Source organism: Triticum dicoccoides, chromosome 5A (assembly GCF_002162155.2).
Source record: "Triticum dicoccoides isolate Atlit2015 ecotype Zavitan chromosome 5A, WEW_v2.0, whole genome shotgun sequence".
Classification (NCBI taxonomy): Eukaryota; Viridiplantae; Streptophyta; class Magnoliopsida; order Poales; family Poaceae; genus Triticum; species Triticum dicoccoides.
This window is the reverse complement of record NC_041388.1, coordinates 530569524-530576037: the sequence shown is the minus strand read 5'-3', so window position 1 is coordinate 530576037 and position 6514 is coordinate 530569524. Positions and strand designations below refer to the sequence as shown.

The 6514-nt window shown below is 44.7% G+C and overlaps 1 non-coding gene across 1 annotated transcript; it reads right to left on the bottom strand.

Annotated features, from left to right (window-relative positions):
* Window positions 1-333: 333 nt before the first annotated feature.
* TRNAN-GUU lies at window positions 334-407 on the bottom strand. The gene has a single exon. It is a non-coding gene; the product is annotated as a tRNA-Asn (tRNA).
* Between the last annotated feature and the right edge of the window lie 6107 nt (window positions 408-6514).

The following is a 6514-nucleotide window of genomic DNA, read 5'->3' as shown; positions in this document are numbered from 1 at the left end:
AAATGTTCAATATGTACTAAAATCTCCAGGTCTTCAAAGCTACATGCTTAATTATGGCCATTGATCATTATAGAGGCAGTCCTTCATGCTGTTTTGTTCATAGAAACTAAAAAAATTACCGAACATTATTGAGTTCATATTTAAATAAGCACATGACATGACCGACACAAAGAATATGTTAGGGGGTCTATACAAGGAATGATGGGATAAATAGCTATGTGTAGGAAGAATCCGACAACTATAATTAGAGTGTATAGTACAAATACATGATACTAAAAGAATACATTTAGTTTTCTTTTTGTATCGGACATGCACGAAAAGTAGAAAAAAACTCGCTAGAAGGAGGGCTTGAACCTCCGACCTTGTGGTTAACAGCCACACGCTCTGGCCAACTGAGCTATTCCAACTATTTTGATACAAAAAGTATTTAACCGTACATATAAAAGCTACATGATCTCTTTCATGGCAAATTCCATCTCAAGTGATTGCAAAAGGCATCAATTTTCCAAATATTGATGTCAATCCATGAGACTGGAGACAGGCATAATACGCTCACCAGACATAAACCTTTACTTTTGGTAATAAAAAAACCTTTCGATGCTCGCAAAAGTTTGAATGTTTGGTCCACTGTCGCATACTGTTTTGTATGGGTCACGCAGATACATGATAAGTTACAATACGAAATAACAAACTAGAGCATCTCATACAACATGCAACTTATAATACCAATTCCATTTCAAATATAGGCTCATCATAGCATATCAGGTAAGGCCGAAGAAACAATCAAGTTGTCCATTCTCGTTCATGAGGAAACAAAAGCAAAGGAAGCAGTTGCAAATTGAAGGTTTTAGATTGATATTAAAGAAACCGAAACCCACAAAGATGCTTCAGTTTACCTTAGACCAGCAAATAATTGAAGGTCCAATTTGAGCGAGTACTTGTAATGTATGTCAAACAAATAACATGCAAAAGGAAGCATCACATTTTGTTTGAAGCCCACAACTCAACAAGTATCAACTTCATGCTATACGCTCATATTTGAAAATATGTACTATAGTACGATAGTGAGTCACATATAAAGTATTACGCTAATAGTAGAAAGCCTGAAATTGATCATCTAGGGAACAAAGTTTGATGTGCTAAAATACTAAAGAAACGAAAAATAGTGGTAGCAATACGAGGCACTTGTCACAACATTTAGGTTAAAGTTATCTGCCAGATGCTGGGTATCACATGAATAAATTCATATAAGGAAAGATGTATGACACATAAAAAATACTAGACACATAACTTATTGGAAGTGAAACATAGCAGAAAAGAACATGGCAATTGGATGTATCATGCATGCAGATTCTAGAATGTTAACTCTAGCTCAGTAAGAACATGAAAGTTGTGCAACCAAATATTGAAACAACCAACAAGGATTGACAACTACCATAAGTACTTACATAAGAGTCACAATTTAGGCACACAATGATATCGATGCAAAGGATGTACAAACAACACTTCAAAAGATTGAGTGACATTAGTATTAAGTAGGATACTAGAATGTAGGAGACACACCTTAGGATGACAAAAATGTTATAGTCACCTAGCAGAGACTTCATGGCAGAAAACGCTGGGGCAAGAGTTTCTAAGCAACATAAGCTATTAGGTGTCTACTATTATATCCTCTTTGATCAGCCTTACTTCACAGAACCCGGTAAAAGGGCAAAATATATGTAGAGAAGCAAGAATCAAGGAGCTGAAGCACTAAATGGTGAAAACAAAAACAGAAAGTTAAAGATTGAGACATAGATTGGTAAGGACATAAACATAAAATATTGTTTAGTTATCTACAAAATGACAAAAAAATAGCAAGAGAATCATATGCATAAAGGGATACGTGCAAGCTCCTGTCTAGTACAGTTGGATGGGAGACTTTCAACATGTAGAGTGTTTGATGCATGTGAAGGAAGAGAAGGCCCATAAGAACCAATATAAGGTATCTGTAAAGATGTACCAAGTCAAGTATGTTTCCTCTTACTTTTGGTTCTAGAGGAGCCTTACTTGACAACAAGGACAATCTCGAACGATCGAAAAGCCATATATACATGGTGTACGTACAACAACCAGCCTGCCTTCACCTTGCATACAAAAAGCCTTGATGTCCTAGCACATCGTCCTGTTGTCCAGCAGCTCATCCCCGCTGTTGTGGATATCAACTTCTTTAGCTGGAAGTCCTTCAATTTGCAGCACTGCTCGCTCCATTCAAACCACAGCTTTGGTATCACCTTCTTGAATGCAGTTTCATAGGTGTTCTCCAGAGAATCAGCTGCTACGAGCCAACACTTTCTTTTGTTGCCCAGGCTAGTATGCCGACCCGATTGCTTGACATGTAACAGAGGGGTTCAAGTGAACATCTAGAATGACGACTCTTGATGCGCCCACCAGGGAGATGCCCTCCCGGCATGCCTTGGTAGAGCCAAACAAGACTTTTGCATCAATAGAGTTGTTAAACTGATCCATTGTCAGTTCTCTATCTTCTGAAGTAGATTTATTATCAGCACGGATCACAAAGAACTCTAATACTTGCCAGCCACTTGTCTTAACCAATAGACTTTCCAAAAAATTCGTGGGAAGTAATGTACTGACTAAATGCAATGACCTTCTCTACCGCAGATTCCACAAGTGCCAGGATATTGATGAAAAATCCGGCCTTCACACCATCGGTCACGTTGATAGACCGGACCAGACTATCAACAGTCACTACTGGAATCGCCCTATACGCCGAGTGCCACAGACACTCGGCAAACGCCCAAAAACCGCCGGCAACGCCTTTGCCGAGTGTCACCTTCGGCAAAAGCCACCCGGTGTAAACCTCTTCGGCAAACAGGAATTTGCCGAGAGCCATAACACGGGCACTCGGCAAAGCCTTTGCCGAGAGCTAAACAGCCCGTCTCGGCAAAATAAAGCAGCTAACGGATAAGTCCGTTAGCTCCAGACATGTGGGACCACATAAACTTTGCCGAGAGCCACTCTCGGCAAAAAGAAATACTAGGCACGTGTCGTGTCCTGACATGTGGGTCCACGCCAACAGGCCGAGCCCCGACTTTGCCGAGAGCCACTCTCGGCAAAGGGAACCATTAGGAGGCTGACACATGTCGCCTCCTAACATGTGGCCCCACGACCACAGGCCGAGGGACAACTTGGCCGAGAGCAACTCTCGGCAAAGAAAACCAGTAGGAGGCTGACACGTGTAGCCTCATGGCATGTGGGTTCACGACAACAGGCCAAGGGCCAACTTTGTTGAGAGCCACTCTCGGCAAAGAGAACCAATAGGAGGCTGACACGTGTCACCTCCTGACACGTGGGACCACGAGAGCAGGCCGAGGGCCAACTTTGCCGAGAGGCCCTCTCGGCAAAGGGAACCAGTAGGAGGCTGACTTGTGTCACCTCCTGACATGTGGGACCACGAGAACAGGACGAGGGCCAACTTTGCCGAGAGCCCCTCTCGGCAAAGAGAACCACTAGGAGGCTGACACGTGTCAACTCCTGACATGTGGGACCACGAGAACAGACCGAGGGCCAACTTTGCCAGGTGCCCCTCTCAGCAAAGAGAACCACTAGGAGGCCGAGGGCCAACTTTGCCGAGAGCCAACCTCGGCAATCCTTTTCCCTTTATCGAGCACCCCTCTCGGTAAAGTTGTCACGGGCACCATAGGTTATTATCGTTTACCGAGAGGCCTCTCGGTAAAGGTGTTAGGTTCTACTGGTTGGTACACGTTTACCGAGAGGCCTCTCGATAAAGGGTGCATTCTGGTCCAGTTTCACAGTCATTGCCGAGAGCCACCCTCGGTAATGGTGTGCCCAGGAGCCTTTTTTTCATGTTTCTGTTTCTTTCCTATAGCGAAACATATACAACAGCAGCATATAGTTCATCACACATAGAACATGTCACATATAGGCATTATTGAACAAAAGAAGCAATGATTGATTCTCAAAAACATTCCACATAAAAGCAATAGTGCATAAAAGGTGAAATAGTAGTGAAGTCACTCGACTACCACAAGTTTACAAGTCTCAAGATGCAAGAGTTCTCAACATACAAGGAACAGTTTCAAACATAACATAACATGAAGTTCACGCGATTTTGGAGATCGGAGTGATAACATCAACATTAGAAGGCATCATTCCGTTTGCTGCCCCAACTCCATCAATCGGAGTGATAACATCAACATTAGAAGGCATCATTCCGTTTGTTGCCCCAACTCCACCAAATTGAGGTGGAACTACCGGAACATTGTTCGACCCTTGTGATGGGTTGAGCTATGATGGATTGACCCAATAGTGAGATGAATGCATATGGTAATGCCAAAAATGGTGATAGAAATAGTTTGAAGGAAACTCACAATGATCCACTCTGGCGCCGGTGGCATCTCTGGCACTGGTTGGCCTTGCATGGAATAAAGATTGGCCACCATATGTTGTAAAGACTTCACTAGATCATCTTGTGCCTTCAGCTTGGCCCGGTTTTCATCTTGTTCTTTCTTGGTGTCAATCAGTCGAGTCTACAATATGGCAATGCAAATGTCATTCATGTTGAAATGCAAATATGCAGGACCATGAAGGATCAATGAAGAATCACTGACCTGAATATCCTCAATAATGCTCACGGAATGTGGTACGTGATGCTCTACGGTAGGAGTAGAGCCAGTACTCATAACACGGAGCGTGTTGACTCTCGGAAGGGAGGAGGTTATGACAGAATTGAGGTGAACCGCCATCCGGCCATTCGGTCTATCGCCTGCCATGACAATGGCCACAAGAGGGTCAAGCGGTAGCACGTGAGGATCAGCATCAGGCCCGTACGTCTCCTTCAATTTTTTGGTGTAGTTCTCTCCATCTGACCGGGCTTTAGAGCTGATCCAGTCCCTCTCTAGGTGGAGAGGGTCCTTGTCCTTGTCGTCTTTGGTACGTTTGATGGTCCATGCCTCGAAGTAAGTGATATCCTTGCCAGTGTCTTCTTTCTGCAAAAGAAAGCGATCCAAACAATCAAGGGAATGCTCACAAATGAAAGAGAACATGATGAAAAGAAAAGGATGTGGTTGCCTACATGTTTTGAGATGACACCTGGGATGGTGAGGTTGCCTTTACGGTGTCCTCGACCCCTCATCAAATTACGTTGTTCAGATATTGCTTTGTGTTCATCCTGCCACCTTGGATCTGTCCACCGTTCGACGATCTTCTCCCAGCACGGACGTTTGTCAGCGCACCACCGAGGAATCACCTATAAATTAAACAAATACATCTTAGTAAGGATTCTAATTTTGCGGTAATGTAGGGAATAGCAAGCATCCATCGTCAATTGCCTTGAAGTAATTGTCCCGTCAAAGATGCATCCCTCGAGCCTCCTGTTTGGAAATCCTATGGTTGAGATAGTCCGCGTGATACTTGACCACTAACCGGACGCGCTCCTCATAGTGCATGTCATGGACTAGTTTCTTGGCAATATTATCAACCACCACATTTTCACGATCCTTCTGACCCTCAACGCATGTATAGAAATCTTACAAAGATGCATACATGTGAGAAGGGTTAAATCATGACTATGGCAAATTTAAACCTTTTGGTATTGACATTTAGGTGTTTGAAAGGCCTTACCCAGAAATCGTTGACCACTCGCATGGCTCTGTTATCATAAACCCACTGACGCATATCCAGGAAATCCGGTGCAAGTTTGTAGTGATCCCATGACCAAGATGGCTCAATGATACCGTTCGGTAAAGTGAGCAGTCAAGGGTAATTTAACCTACAAAGACCCCCAATGATGCCACTCGGTGACCGTGGCAAACGCCTCTCACCGCCTTTTACTAAGCTTCTGCATTACGAAGAGTGAAGTCATATTATATGTGAGGAAATGACAAAAGGTACAATTTATATGGGATGAGTCAAGATAACCACTTACTTCTCTCCCATTGGTTTAATCAACACGTCTCTATGCACATATGGACGTCTTGGAATCTTTGAAGGACCACACAGCCACACTTTCCCTCTGGAAGTAGTGCTGATAGTCGAACCACTCGGTTGCAAACCGCTCACCTCGTGGTGCTTTGTCACCCGTGAGGGTCCATCCCTACCCTCAAAAATCTGACGACCAACCAGCCTCCTCTCGGCGGCGGCGGCCTCCACCACCTCCTCCTCCTCATCCTCCATCGCCTCCTCCACAAAATCCTCCTCGTCCTCCTCCTCCCACGCCTAATCCCCATCCTCTGTTTCCTCCTCCTGAGCATGGTGAAGCACTGCATCAGAGGGGCAAGGAGAAGAAAGAGGTGCTCTACTCCGGGCTGCTTTACGTACTCCTCGTCCGCCTCCTCCTCCTGCCTCACCTACTCCCCCTCCTCGTCCCCCTACTTCCCCTCCTACTCCCCCTCGTCCCCCTCCTCATCCGACTCCTCCTCCTGCCTCACCTACTCCCCATCCTCATCTGCCTCCTCCTCCTGCCTCACCTACTCCCCCTCCTTGTCCTCCTGCC